This window comes from Erithacus rubecula (assembly GCF_903797595.1).
Source record: "Erithacus rubecula genome assembly, chromosome: 14".
NCBI classification, from domain to species: Eukaryota; Metazoa; Chordata; class Aves; order Passeriformes; family Muscicapidae; genus Erithacus; species Erithacus rubecula.
In genome coordinates, this window is record NC_136666.1 from 12,916,217 (window position 1) to 12,932,492 (window position 16,276).

The window sequence follows — 16,276 nt, forward strand, 5'->3', positions numbered from 1 at the left end:
AAGTATGCAGGCACTGGTTTTATGAAATAAGTATTAAATGAATTTTTTAAGTCTAAGTCTTCATGTCTGAGGAACCATACCAAGAAGATTTATATGGGATTAATACACTACACTGATACAAGACTAAAATATCATTCCAGGTTCAAAAGCAAAATTGCAACCACTTCACAGTACAAGAGGTAGCAGGGACACCCCTGTCTAGCTCTGGGGCTTTCATCCAAGGGCACATGTAAATACATCTGATGGAGTTTTTTGAGGAAAAGCAGAACTGCATAACACTAACAGGTTCAGTAACAGAGCAACACTTGCAACTGACAAGTAATCAAAGCCAGGCAAGCTGAAAGCATTTTGCTCAATTTCATTCTCAGGCACACCTTCCCTTTCACAACTCAGCCTCCATGCAAATAACATGACTTAAAAAAAAAAAAAAAAAAAAAAAAAAAAAAAAAAAAAAAAAAAAAAGTGCAGTCAAATTTATGAGACACAACCTAAAATTTTTGCTTTGACCAAAAATTAAAAGTTCAGTTTACTTACTATTGGAGCTTTTTAAAATCCATTTTCTCCAATCCCTCCTGCCTTTAATTCAGGTCATAATACAGAAGAAATAGATCAAATCAAGTCATTCTGAAAATGAGTTTTGCAAAATAACACAAGGTTAAAGTCTTTTAAGGCACACTATACTTCAGAAGGCTAATACCTGTTTATTACAACATTGCACTGTCTTTTATACCCTCTGCACAGTTTACACTTTCTTCATTGGTCACAATTAGTCAACATAACAATCATAGGCAGAAAGTTTTTCCACCCTTATTCTTCCCAGGACCTTTCTAAAATACTTTCCACAGCTGCATTTGTTTTTCTTTTTCCTAGTTATCTTCTCCTTCTTCTCTTCTTGGTCTCCACACCAACAGCCTTGGTCAGAGGCTCAGAACAAACCCCATTCATTAACCTCTGTAACCCACAGACCAGCTGTGGGTCCTACTCTATGAATCCATCATCATCTTCCAAGTGTGTGCACTGCTGGCACAAAGTCTCCTCAGATGATCCCTATTTTATGGCCTCCATCACCATCCACTATTCCTCTGCTCACAGTTACATTTTCCTCAAGGAGCACACAGGACATCAGTTGACCCTGGAAACTCTAAGAAGGAGTCACAAGTTTCAACTGGGTAACTAAAGTCACATGTGGCAAAGGCCACAGTTGTGAAAAACATCAGCTAAGAGATGCCATTCTGAAAGAGAGCAAAGAGATTTTTCTTATTTATTTATTGGCCAATTATTCTGCCTTTGAACCTTTGGTGAAAATGCTTTATCTTTGCTTATCCTATCACAGAAATTTATTCAGTTATTTCAAAATCAATTTATTCATATCAAGCCACCAGGAGCTGAGAATGCAGCCCTGACCTCCAGTGTAACACTAAAGGTATGAATGAAATCCTAAAAGATTATGTCAGTGCACTGCCTTTTGAAAGTAAACAAAAAACAATACATCTTAGAGAAGAACAAAGTGAAATTAAAAAGCCAAAACCCAGAAACACTAGAAAACTACATCCCCAAGCCTCTGGTGGGAATTGTTTAAGAGTTCCTGTCTAGATGAACTCTTGCTTCATTGAAATGTCTCTACCTGTACATGCAAAATGTGTGCATGAAACTCTCTGAATATGAAAGATCCTAATTTTGAATGACACTCATCATCATGCTGTACTTCTGCACAGAATGTGCAGCATCTTCTGGAAGAGCAGCTTAACAAGATCAGCACAATTATAAATTTCTGTGCAGTGGAACTAAGGTTATTTTGCATTAAATTATTTTATTTTTTAATGTGTTTTGCTCCTTTCCTTCCTCTGCAGACATAGATCACATTCTAGTTATTTTCTTCATTACACTGTGCTTAATAACTCACAGAACCTGGCATTTTAGTAGCAAACATCTCTAATTTTTAAGCACAGAATAAATGAATAAATGCATTTACCAGTACAAGCATTTCTGCAAAAAAAGTCAAAATGCAAAGCACTGGCCTACACCCGAATGAAATTTTCCTTCCTCTCTCCCATTTGCCTTTGCTCTCTACACAACAAAATCCACTGCTGGATTTCACAACCACATTTCCTGGCTCAGGGGGAACAAATCTGCACACTGGAGTCAAAACTGGTTTTATCACTTGCACTACCAAACACACAGATAAAATTATTCCAATCCACCACAGCAGCACAAGAGTTTCAGAGATACATGTTTAGGTCCAGGAAGGTAATTCTTAAAAACACCTTATGTCTATACAATTAATTTGATTTTAAAAGACAAATGGGTGCAGCATACAGTTAATTTTTCCTGAGAATTTTTTTTTTTTCCTGACCACCTTTGTCAACAAATTTCAGAGGTCTTCAAAAATCAAGCTGGGAGTCCCAAGCAAGGAGGAATGTGAAAAGCCAGAGTTCTAAAATTTTAAACCCACAGTTCCCACTCCCTAGAAATGTTTCTGCCCCTGGGTCCAGACTACTTAGGTGTCTTTACTCCTAATTTTTCACATGAAACTTTCTCACTAAGGAGAACATTTTCAAAAAGCCTCGAGAAAGAACAGTGCCACAGAGGAAATACTATGAATCTCAAGATTTCCTTAGTGCATATCACAACAATTGCTATTTAGGATGCAGTTGATATTGCATAATACTATTTTTCAAGAGAAGGTGCAAGTTGACTGGCAAAAGGGGAAACACCCAGCATTACTTTTAGTGTCAGTTCTATAGAGGTATGTTTTTTATATTCTCCTTTCTTTTTCCACATGGAACAATGTTCCTGCTCTCTTGCAGTTTTTCCCAATTTTAACAAAACCCCCCTAAAACTCAACAAAACAGGATATAAGTATATCCTATTTAGCTGTTCAGCCAAGGGCACTTTCTACATCCAAATGTACTTCTGTGGAGGCACTGCTGTCTAACTCCTATGCATCCAAAAGTGCAATGGCAGAGACAGAGAATGGCTAGAATCCCGAGGTTAATTCCATGAGATCTGGGCTGTGCATTGCCTCATCCAAGGTGGATTACTGAGCTGTGTTCAGAAGGTTGTTCCTCTGTCATGCACTGTGCTCCCCTAGGGCTGGTTCAGGGTCTCAGATCAATTTAGCACAGCTCTTCCTTAGCTGGTAAAAATAACACATGTGAACAAGACAACATTCACCATTTCCCATGTCTGGAATCCACATGAAATTATCACAAAAGTTATTTTTGCTGCAAAACTAATGACATTTTACAAACTCCTAGTACCTTCACACACTGTTTCTCCTACCTTAACTTTCCTTTCTGCCAGCTGTGTCCCTGGTGGTTTTGCAGATTACTGTATGGGCAGATGGACTCAAAGTTCACACTGTAAACATGCAGCAAAGGACAATCCATGAGTTTGCACTGCTTCAGTTACCAGGATCTGCAGAGATGTCAAAGACATGTTATTCCCCATTTGGCAATATGCTCTGATTGCTAATTAATGCAAACAGCTTGTTGTCTACAGTAATACACAATTACTTCTCAGTGACCAAATGGCTCACAACAATTTCAACAAGCAGTTCAGGAGCCAAAAGCATTCCATAAATAAGGTGCTGACACTAAGCCTGTGTACTTTTATTTAAAGATACAATATTACAGCCATCTGGAAAACAATTTATTTAATAACATCCAGCAACATGAGGCTTGCCACCTGTTAACTGGAAAAATTATTGGCAAAACAGGTAGCCAAAGGCATGAGTGGATCCAGAAGTCAGGACTAGGGAGAAAGAAAGAGACTGACTGACTTGCAGTGGCTTCTTTTTTGCATCACTCAGTTTTGAAAAGACAGACACATTTCTGTGGAAGACCAACACAGAACAAATCCAAACACCAGGAAGTTATTTTACTGTCACAGGAAGGAACAGAGGTCTTCTTTCCACCTTTCTTGAAGAAAGCAGAAGAGTCATTGGTTAGTGTGTGCCAAAGGAAATGTGTTTTCATAGTGGCAGTGTTCAAACACATCACTTGCACAACACAGAGCAAAACTCCAGCAATTTCTACCTTTCCACGTTCCTTTGTGAGCAAGACAATTTGAGATGCTGCTGACATGCAGGAATACAGTTCTGAATCCCTAACCCAAATAATGTCACAGATAGTTTCAAAGATGTAGCTACCTGAAATGGTTTAAAACATAAACAGGATATAAAAACACTAATTTTCAGGGCTCAGTCATGCCCAACTCTGTATTACATACAGAGATACAGCTTGAAAGTACTGCTTGTCACAGGGGGAGATGACAGCACTGTACCCTACAAAGGAGCCACTCTTCCAGTCCTAACCTGACTCCTTACCTGCTTCTCTCTACAGCCATAAATGCTTGCTCTATTTCCCATTAGCAGCCCAAGTCTGAGCACCATTTTTCACCTGTTACTGATGCTTTCATCAATATCGCCCTTCCACTGCAAGTACTACATTTCCAGTCACCTTGACAGTGGAGCTGAGCTTTTTTTCCTAGTCTACCCACCACTCTTTTGTTAAAAGCATTATTCCTTCCCTTGCTGTGTCTCATTTAAACATTTAAACTGACAGTCTATTAGGTGTTCTGGTGGCAGCTTCTTAAGAGATTGAGGCCTTTTGTGTGTCAGCCCCCTGACATACAATCTACATTTAGCAGGGAGGTGGCAGACACAAAGAATATCTTTTTAAATTAGAGAGCAAGGCAGAGATTTGCAGAGAGTAAGTGAAACTGTTCTGGAAACATGGCTCCTCTGGAAATGGGGTTGCAGGGTGGGCAGCTATTTTAGAATTGCCCATGCAATGCATGTATCAGGCAGTTCAAGAGGTGACACATCTAAAGCAGGTGTGGAGGAGTTTTAACTTTAATGGTCCCTCTCATCTCTGAAGACATGAACATTGTGATGGGGGTCCCTGGCATTTCCCTGTGCTGCCAGTGCCGCTGCTGCAGGTGGCAGAAATCAGAAACATCCCTGAAGTTATCAAAAACTGGATGAGAAAAAGTGGGAATAGTATGAAATTGATTCCTAGTTAGATAATGTGACTTTTTCACACACACCTTTCTTCAGGCGACAGACACAGATGGAGATGCTCCTGAAAGTTTTCACTTACTCATATTAACAGTACACAACACAAACAACACTCAGAATAAAATAATGATGCCAGCATCTCCATAAAACCTGTTCTTCTTCAGAACAATAATTTCTTTTACTTTCCAGATTTATGATCATTTTTATTATTACCTTTTAACACCATCCAACCATGCCTATTTTTCTTTGCCCAAATATTATAAAAAGAATCATCCTTCAGCCATTCCTATTAATAGCTTTGAGCACCTAAATAAAACAATTAAGAAAGCAACTTGAATGTACTCTTTACCTGGCTCAGATGTCACATATCTGGATGAAGCCCAGATGCTGGAATCAATGTATGAAATTCATAGTTTCACTCCTTTAACACATACCACAGAAGCCAGCCTATCCCTGTAAAGTAAGAAAGAGCATGGATTAAAATAAAATATTTTAAAAATACAATGAAAAAGTACTGTAAGTCCAAAGCTCAGTCCATTTCAGCCTCAGAATACTATTGCAAAATCAGGTGCTAATGATTCTTTCTTAGAATGTAAATGATATTTTGTAATTTGCACTGGAACTTGTGCTAATATTTACTATGTTAGCAGTTACTCTCAAGAAGCAGATTCTTACAAAATCAATCCCAGAAGAAAGCCTGTCACTTTCTTTCAGTAGGTACAAAGAAGGAAATCATGCACCTGGGGACCTTCCCCCACCCCTCCTTTCCCCTCCCTTAGTGGGAATGGGGATCACTGAGGGATTTAGGGCAGAAACCTTCTGCTTTCTCCCTTTCCTCTCTCTTTGGATTTTGCCTTCTACATTCTTTCTTCATATATTGAATGGCTATTCTTCTGTTAAAGGCATTTTTTTCCCTACTGCTGAAGATGCATACTGACAGCTTTTCTCATGTCTAAAATAAGTTATTCTGTCTTCTTTTCTGGGTAACTGTAAGGGACACATACACAAATATCTATTTATCTTCTTCACTGAATTTGCTGCCATTTCAGTACCATTATATTTTTCTTAACAAAAAAAATAAATTCAGTTCTAAATTTTAGATGGGCCATTCCTAGTCTCAAAATTCATCTCAATACTAGATACTGAAATGAATTTGCTTTTTCTATGACTTCTCAAGAAGTATCAAAGTCTCAAATCAACATAAAACCATAGATCAGCATCAACTTTAATCTATATCTGCAGTTAAAGATAATCAAAAAGGGATTCAGAACTAACCAAGAGATTAAAATCAAACTCAACTAATTTAAAGAGCTTGAATGATCCTTGTAGGTCCCTTCCAATTCATAATATTTTATGAATATATCCCAGCTCTTTTATTTACCTGATCACACACACCATTATTTTTATTGAAAGTTTCTACACATTCCTACAGAAGATGTTCATATCTGTGGACTACCAACAACATAAAACCTTGTTATCAGCTACAGCCTATTTTATAAAGTTATAATTTCACTGTTTACCTACCCCATTATTCTTATACCTCTATTAAGTTCTCTGCCATTTTGAGTGCCATGTCTTCAACCTCCAATCAGAACATGTCCAAAAAATGTGCTGAATTTGTTCAATTTCTTCACAGATATATCAAAGAGCACTAAGTAAAGGGAATCTCTCCCCTTAACTCTGCACTACTGGCAAATGAAGGGATACTGCACACTCAAGAAACACTCAACTATTTGAACTATGAGCCACAGCTATGTTATATTAATAATCTTAATAGGCACTTTAATTTCTTTCAATCCAGACTTTTCCTCTAAATACTTCCCTTTCTTGACGCTTTTAATAACCACCCATATATTATAATGTCCCTGCTTTCTGCTGAGCTTGCCATTTCTTGCTACTCTAACATGGAATGGGTGAAAATTATGAAAAATAATTTATTATGACATAAAAGTAATTGTGTTACCATCATTAAATAAGTTATTTCAGGATTATTTTTCAACTCCTTCTATGGCTCTATATTTTATTATAATTTAGTCTGTTTCAGAAAAGAAGAATCAGTACTGTCAGGAAACAATCAAAAACAGACTACAAAATCTGTTTTGAACAAATGTGTGAGCTCTATCTACCTCTTCTTAGATTCATTCCTTTCAAGAATCAATATTAAAGTAAGTGCAGAAAGCATTACAGTTCCTTGTCTTTAAATCTGTAAGCATTGACATAAAGGCTTTAAAAATTTTAGCTCCATTGCTATGTTGAGAAAAAGGTGTTTTACCACTTATAGACATGTACAATAAAAAACCCCACACTACTTAAATTCCAGTATGCTACACATTTCATCCAAAAAGCCAGCACTGTGCATTTTTCTGCTAGAAAGTGATTGTGCTAATAGCTCCAGCCAATACTGAAAACTGAGATCAGTAGTCAACAGACAATATAAAATGAGATAGTACAATGCTGAAGACTTTCAGTAAAACTAAATTATTCCAAAAAGCCTTGAATTATTTTCCAGACAGAGATGCTACTAAAAACAGGTCTCAAGTTCTTTCCACAGCCAAAAGGCAAGGCTTGCATTATGCAACACCTTAGTTATCTATAATGTGCATCATGCTGAGCCATTCATCCAAGAATATCCTTTGCCTCCTTTAGGGTAAGAGGTAATTTAACCTCAGTACTAGCTCATTTCTCCCAAGATTGCCAGTCTTGTGAGAAATTACAAGATTAGCTTTATGATGAGAACAAATGTGCATTAGACAGCGAAATTTAACCCTATTTTCACCTTAGGGCTGATATACAACACTGAAGGAATAGGTTTTTTTCCTAACCTATTGCAGTTTGATAAGGTGGAGTATCTTAGTTGCTATTAAATGGCAAAATGTAAGCATTTTACACTCAGTAGTGAAAGCTTAAATACCTTATTGACAATCTTTTATTCCCTTAATATACTATTTCATTATAATGGCCAAAAAATCATAATGCAGAAATGCAGGAATACACTCTGGGAGTCAACCTGAGTAATTCAATATCCTTCATATATTACTTCCAATCTCATCTAATATTGTATCTCTCTCTAAATCATCTTTGGAGACCATAATTGTTCATTCATTTGGTGAGGACAAAGCAGTCACACACACAAAATCCCTAGAACAGATTCACCTCAGTGTACACTTAGAATTTCTAAGTGCTCTTAGGACAAAACCATGCAGTGGGACAATGTTCCCAGAGTGCTGAACAGAGCCACCAAATAAAACTAACGAAAATGCCTGAGTAATAATAATTTTTAAAAATCAGGAATACCACAAAAACCTCCACAAATGAACTCCCCTCCCCACCAAAAAGTAAAATAAACAGTGAAATAATTATTCCACACCTGCCACCCATTTTAGAAAGCAAGAGATCTTCTTTTGCACAAACTCTGCATTGGTACTGGACACAAGCTACTGAGGGTAAAATGAACTGACACTACAGATATGAGATGGTGCTCTCATTCTGTCTGGAATTTGGAAGAAACTATAGCAACTACCTGCCTCCCATCTTAAAACAATCTTGTTTGGACATGACTTGTTCCATTTGAATTTTAATCTTTTTAAATCATCCTTTCCATAGGGATGTGCTTAAAAGACCTCAATACACATGTGACTTTGCAAAAAGTTGTGTTATGACTGACATTTTCAGATCTGCTTTTGCCATGACAGAACTTATAAAAACAAGCTAAAAAAAATCCTTTCAAATAATAAATAATTGAGCCACTCTGGATCAATTGCAAACACCTAATAAATTTGCAAATAAATCCATACAGCACACCAAGTAAGATTTGATTATGCTTACAATTTTGTCAGGCTTTCATATTGTGTTCTTGTAACTAAAACATATCATTGTTTACATATCTATAGAGATTTTCCTTCCAGTTTCTTCTGTCCCAAAGTAAATTTTCCCCTCTCCCTTTTCTGCCATCTTGCTTTTTCTATGCAAGTCCACGTGCAGAAAACTGACTAAAGTTTGAGAACAAATAATCTTTCTTCATTAAAGGGAAGTGAAAGCTTCTATCCATGAACCTCTCACTTTTTCAAGTGCACAGTAGGGGCTAATAATGAAATAATTAAGTACACAAACAAGCATTAAGCTAATACCTAGTGTTGCAGCCATTCTTTTTCTATAACTGTTATGATTCCAAGTAGTCTTCAATCTTTTTGTAAACAGCAGTGCAATATCTTGGCAGGGACAGCTTTTTTTCAGAATGGAGGATCATTGGGTAGATAGATTTTTTTTTTTTTCACCAATTCCTTGGACTTACAATAGCACACCTGGTATTGTTGCATCAATAGAGGCCCATTCTATTGTCTCTTATTTTGATTTAAATTAACATGGGTTTGTTGCAAATGCACACAAACCCCAGTAGTTTACAGAAGTACTATCTAATCTAAAAATACCAATAGTACTGAGAACTAAGTGCAGCTCTATCTTTACTTCTCATTACTATGCTTAAACCCCAGAGTTTAAATAGCATCTCAGATGTCAGGGACAGGCAGTGCACATATACCAAGCAAGTGAAGGATGGATAGAGAGCTACAGTGCTACACAACTGTGCTTCAACCAGTCTAAGTTACATATCTAACATGCAATCTTGGAAAATATTACATGTTCAGCAATAAACACCAACTCCCATTAAAGGGATTATTATATTTTCCATCTCTGCAGCTACTGCTTGATTCAGCCAGGGAAATAAAACTAGCTGTATGAGAGGATTGCCTTTCTTTGTTTCTACACATAATTAAATACAAAAGAAAATAATAAAAAAAGGGGAAAAAAAGTGCAACATAATTTTTAACTCATTTTCAGCATCTTTTTTTTTTTCCTGGTGTGCAACAATCAGCTCTCACTAGAGGGTAATGTTTTGGCATTCCAGAAATAAACACCAGACAAACAGACAAGAATCCAAATTTTTCACTGTTAGCTTAAAAGCTTGAAAACTGGAGGGTGATCCCAGACAGCTACAAGCAGTATCACTCCTCTCTACAGCCCCTCAGTGCCCAACAAGTTTGAAGTTGGTGGAAGATACACAATTCCAGGGACATCACAAGTAATCTTCTCTTATGAGAATCTTCAGTGAATGGCAGCACTTATGCTACAAGTGCCACTTTGCAGGCATAAGGTTTGCCAGAACAGACTTATATGAGCATCTCCAGCCCTCCAAGAGGTTATCAAAACCTTCAGAGAAAGAACATTAGAGGGAAGCTGGGGTGCACACAAGATTTCATTGAGAAGTTCCTGTCCAAAGGGAGGAAAGACTTAAAGTGGCTTTATGGGTTTTTTTACTTCTTAATAAAGAGAGAGAGAAAATAAACAGCAGAAATGCATTTGTAGTCAAGTAGGAGATATACAAAAGTCACACTATTTTAAAATGCAAAGAAAAAAAAAGCTGCAGGGGAACACATCTGGACTATCTGATGATGGACAGCAAAGCTTTCATATGACTGCAATTATTAAATATTTCCTTTCTGCAAAATCTTCCTCACTGCTGGATAATCACTGTTCTTTTAAACACAGCAGCACAGATGGAGTTTCTGAAAGATCTCCTAATAAACAAAGGAGAACATAGAATTGAGAAACTTATGAGAAGACATTAACTTAAGAGTAATAGTTTATTCTTTACAGTGCACTAGAAATACTGGATGATGACAAAAGACATTAACAAGCTCCTATGAACTCCTGAATGCCAGGTGAGTCAGATTCACTGCTGCAGCACAGGGCTGTGCACAAATACATACAAGGAGGGATTTTCACAGTGAGCACCACTTCCACCACACTCCCTCAGGGCTCCAGCTTCCAGTGGATAACAGAGACCATCACCACCTTGCTGGCAGACACTGCCTTGTGGAGGTGAGGAATCAATAAATTTTGCAGTTTCCCAGGGTAAACTCTGCCTCCAGCCCCTGGGTGGATGCATCTCCAACTCCTGCCAGCTGCTGCTGATAATGTTCACCATCACCTGAGACTACACCCTCCACAACCTCTCCTACTTGCTGCATATTCTACATTTCCCTGCACTGCCCAGCTCGCAGCCAGGGATGTTTCAGATTGCACAGGAGACTCATCCAGAGCTTCTCCAGAGATTAAACCCATAATTCAACAGTCCTTGATTTAAAGCCAAAGCAACATACAGGTCAGAATCAGACCTAACTCATGTGCTCTGCATAATAAACACACCAGGCATGTGGCTGGTAGCCAGCAGCTCATAAATTTGAGTACCACCTCTGCTGCCTTGGAATTTGCAGCAGTTTTGGATGAGTTCTCTGTGTGCAAGCTGGAAAGTTATGCTTAGAACCCAAATAATTTTATTTTTTGGGTTATGCTAGACACAGAAATCGATGTTTGGTAATGTACCATATCTACAGAGCCACACAACAGGCCAGAGGTCCAATAGTGCTATTGAACATAAGAAGTTTCCAAATAACTTCTAATGAGCATCCCAACATAACAGTCCTTGCCTTACCATCCCTGAGCTTCCCTGTAAGATAAGGTGGTGTTTGGATACTGAATGAAACTTTTAATGTTACTGATTTTCATCCTTATCAGTAAACATGGCTTTGGTGACTTGTGATTTTTTTTTTTTTTTTTTTGGTTGGTTCTTTGGTTGTTATTGGGTTGATTCTTAAACAGAGAATCTTTTCTGCAGGTAAAGGTTAGTGGTACTGGTTAGTTTTAACAAAACACTAGACCCTTTACCTTGGAATCTCAGATCGAATTTCTACATTTACACCTTCCCACCTGTGGTCACTAAATTAAGCAAACTGATTTAAGAAAGTGCAGGAGGTTTTCAGTTACTCATTACTTTGTGAAACCATACCCACTGAATGTAGTGTGGCCATTCAAATCAAATAGCATCATTTCACATTTATATTGAGCTCACTTTAGTAAACCCTCAGTACCATGCAGTCTTCCCCTTTAAACCATAACTCCATTTCATATTAAAGTTAACACTTGAAAACCAGTTTTCTAATTCAGTATGAACACTTCATAATTACATTTTTCTTAAAAGCTGTAATAAACTTTATTTAAGCAAGTGCTTCCCGTTTTATTGCCAACCCCAAACATTGTTCATTTGCAAGCACAAAGTGTCCTCTTGACACGATAATGAAAGTGCATTCATACATGTCAGCTGGAGCAATTATGTACTTCAGATTTATATGCAACAAGTATCATTCAGTCTTTTCTGCTGACACTTTCAAACATGACATGCATATTAAAATTAACACCTACAGTGTGAACGTAGTTCACTCCAACTGCAGGTTTGCCAAACCCCCCAGAAATCTGGGCAACAGGACAGAGAATAGGCAAAATTATTTTATGAACAGGCCAACTAATCCCATAACATATTCAGATGAATTTACTGTTTTCCAATTACCTCTGCATACAGGAAGAAACAAAGAAAGCCTCATAAGGGAGCCCTGGGCTGCATTAAGGTTTAAGATATCTCCAGCAGTCTTACAGAGCCCTGGGCTCACAGGGTGAGTCCCTGTCCCTTTCCTTGGAGAATTCCTTTTCTTGGAGAATTCTCCATTCACTAAGCCTCATGCCCAGTCTCCAGCTGTGCTTGCAGCCCCACTAGAGCAGCCTTGGGTGGGAACTGAGAGATGTATCTGGAAGGGCAGATTGCATCCTGCTGCCTGGAGCAGAGATTGCTGGAATAATGCTGACTTATTGAAAAGGGGCAAAGAAGTGATTACTTTAAAATTGGATTTTAAAGGACACTTCTTTTCTCTACACCCCTGAGTGGCCTCAAATATATTCCACCCTCAGAATTTACAGCATGACATTTGGATTATTTGTTTCCCATTATTCTATTGAACTTTGTAGGTTTTTCTTTTTTCCAATGTCTCCATCTCTCCAGAGACCCATCAAAATCCATGGAAAACCACTATTTCCTTGAAGAGGAAAAAACCCACCTAACTTCACAGAAAGCAAAACTCCACAAGCACAACCTGCTTTAAATGGAACTCCCAGCTGCAGCACCAATGTCCACCTGACATTTGACTAATGGTACCTGAGATTTCCTGTTTTACAGAGCTGCTCTGAGGATCACCAACCATCTACAAAGCACCTCATGAATGTGAAGTGAGATAAACAGGAGGATTGCTGGTGTTCTGTTCACTGCTGCACATGGAATGACTGATTCTAGCAAAATACATTCTTACAGGGCAGGATCCAACAGCAGACTTGAAACTGCTTATCTCTGCTTCATCTTGCCCATCCTCTGGACCCAAAGCAAAACAAAGTACCCCAATAAATCTCAGTGTCTTACTTAAAATACACAGCACAAAATTTCACTGTGACATCACCTTATGGTGAAGCAAGAACAGGTTTATCCTTAATTTCAAGGAACAAGGGATTCTCTTTGTAACAGACCAGGAGAACTGACCAACTCAACCATCACCAATTATAGACCTGCAATAGTACACAGGGCCCAGGGAGTAAAAAATATTATTGATATAGCAGTTAGGGCTCAAAAGTGTTTCAAGGAACAAAGAAAAACTGAAATAATTTATACAGAATTGTGTTACCTGGAGAATAGCAAGGTATGTGAAAAAGAGAAGCCAAATCCTAATTGACCTATATACCAGGGAAAACATAATGTACATTCAAGCAACAGGCTCAGTCAAACTCCAGCTCTGCCCTGCCACAGGCACTGGGTTTCAGCCATAACTGCTTCAGTTCCAACCACTCTTGCTTGGTGTTATGACCCTTGGTTTTACTAATTTTAACTATTTTTCTATTTTAATTTACATTTCCATTGTCACTGGAAGCAAACTTTGAAAATTGCAATTAGAATGGCAGGTGGAAAATTTAAAAAAAAAAAAATAACACTTAGAATTTAATGCTTAATTTCCTCAATGGGAACTCCAGAGGCACAAGTAATGGTTCATTGGAAACAAGTCATTATGCTAAACATCTAAGGACAGAAATAATCTAAGAAGCTCCTGACTTCTTATGAGCTTGTTTACAACAGGATTTGGCTTTGGAATAATTTATGGACTTTAGTGCTGTCTGCAATTACTTCAGTGAGAAAGAAGTTACACCACACATGGGCACACACACAACTACCCTGCATAAAATAATTGTGCACCTGTCAGGTAATATACTTTATCTTTCTGATTCTATACATCCTAATTCTTTTCAAGTATTACAGGGAGGAAGAATGTGATTGAGAGTGCACAGCAGAATACAAAAATGTCTCCAGTTTTGTTATATTTGCACATGTTTGGGTCAGGTTTTATCTACGAAATTACACAGATTTGATAGAACCACCTTGATAGATGGTTCACAAAAACCAGCTCCAACAAGTTAAACCTCTTTATTTGTATTTAACAATTAAAATAACTTTATATTAAATATTACTGTATATAAATAATAATATATAAATTATATATACATATTCATAATTAATAAGGTTTAAATTTTTAAAATAATAAGAACCAATGTTAAATTAGTAATAGCAACGAACAGAAAGTTATATGGAATTAAGCTGCTTTGCCAGAAACTGGCCAGGTCTAAAATATAAAACTGCCCTCAGTCATTGATGTAGCACAGGACATGCCTAGCAGTGTTCAGGGTCCCAGCTGCAGGGCCATGGGGATCTCCATGTTATTGGGAAGAAATGCAAAGGTCTTGGCCCATCTGAAATCACCTGAGATCACTCCTATCCAGACAGGGATTCCTGTTGTCTCCATACCCCACACAGAGCTCCTGCCATGTGCTCATTGGCATTTGCTGCAGGTCCTCTGTAGGTTTGCTGTGACACCAACCATATCTCACTATCACTCTTACAATTCTCAGCTGCCAGCCAGAATAATTTTTTCCAGATGTTAGATGCACACTCAGATCTGATTTACCCACTGTATCATCAATATATCCAATGGAAGAAAAGCTTTTAATGGAGTTTTCCAAAATAAGACAAGAAGCAAATCCCAAAAGAAATGAAAGCTCAGTTTTCATGTATTGTTTTGATTCTCACTTCTGAGTCAATATTTGTTGAAGCACAGACTGGCACACCCAAGCAGCAGACTCCCTGTTTATCAATAGGTCAGCTCTGTGAACACAGAGCCACAATGCAAGGTCCCTGGGGCTGTCTTTGAAGTGACCTTAACCTGATACAAAGATGACATGAATAGAAGAGAGAAAGAATTTTATCTATTTGAGAGCTCAGAGCTTGAACACTGTTTAAAAAAAAAAAAAAAATGAAAAGGCAACAAAAATCCCACCACTAAACAGCTTGACAACAGTGCCAAGATACACTAAGTTATACATAACAGGTTTGCAATTGGAAGCATTTTTATCCATGGACCTAGATTTTTTTCCTAAATTTGTTATTTTCTCTATGCTATAGACTCCTGACAGTACTGTATTTTCGATGACAGTTGTTTTTCAAACATATTCCTTTCTCTGGACTACTCACCTCTAGAAATACAGTCAGCCTAGCAGGAAATCTTAAGTTTATGTCAATGTTGTATTTTAACATGTATAATATATTATACTCTTAATTAATTTGAAAAATCCTAAGTATGCCAATTTTTAAAAAAATCATTTATCTGCAGATACCCTAATTTAGCACATACCCTAATTAAAGTACAACAGCAAACCCGAGAAGAGTTGTCTTTTCTCCCACACAGATTAACAATTCACAGGAACCAAGAAGTCACCAACTTTTATAAGAAGTGAGATGTGCATTTCAAAACCTATTGGAACCCTTATGGTTTATAGAATAACTCAGGATGCCCTATGGAATTCACTGTCATGCACTATGGGTATATTTCAGGGAAGGCAGTGGGCTGTGGCAGAGCTGCCCTGCACCCCCAGCTTGGTGTGGGACGAGCCCCAGCACAGCCCAGCAGCTGCTCTGTGCCCTCCAGCCCTGGCACAGCACACCAGCAGAATGCACCTGAGCACAAACCAGACACCTCCAAGACTTCCAGACTTCACCTAAACCATGGCCACAGACACACGGAGCACACTGCAAGATTCTCAGACAGCCTGGTCAAATACTGTCGAATGGAAAATCCCAAGGCAGCAGAACTTCTCACCCAGACAGACAGAATTCCCAGGAACACTGGCAGTACAGTGGCCGTGCCCAAAGCACTCCAGCCCTGTTGTCACAACTGACTGATAAAGCCAATGTAAGACTATTGAAAACACAGAACAAATAATCTAAAACAAACCCAGTGCAAGCAATTCTGCCAGTAACATAAGAAAAGCCCATGATGT

General features: G+C 38.0%; 1 protein-coding gene across 4 annotated transcripts in view; it reads right to left on the reverse strand.

Annotated features, from left to right (window-relative positions):
- The window catches only part of LOC306807959 (uncharacterized protein), a 355,816-nt gene that overhangs the window by 251,154 nt on the left and 88,386 nt on the right, over positions 1-16,276 (reverse strand). For 2 of the 4 annotated variants that reach the window (XR_013775864.1, XR_013775866.1), the window contains exons 4-5: positions 5,370-5,473; positions 3,283-3,417 (exon numbers count right to left, since the gene is read on the reverse strand). The gene's annotated coding sequence lies outside the window, so the exon portion shown is untranslated. Of the gene's footprint in view, positions 1-3,282; positions 3,418-5,369; positions 5,474-6,544; positions 6,603-16,276 lie in introns of all 4 variants that reach the window. The other 2 variants (XM_079318029.1, XR_013775865.1) reach the window with 2 other exon arrangements.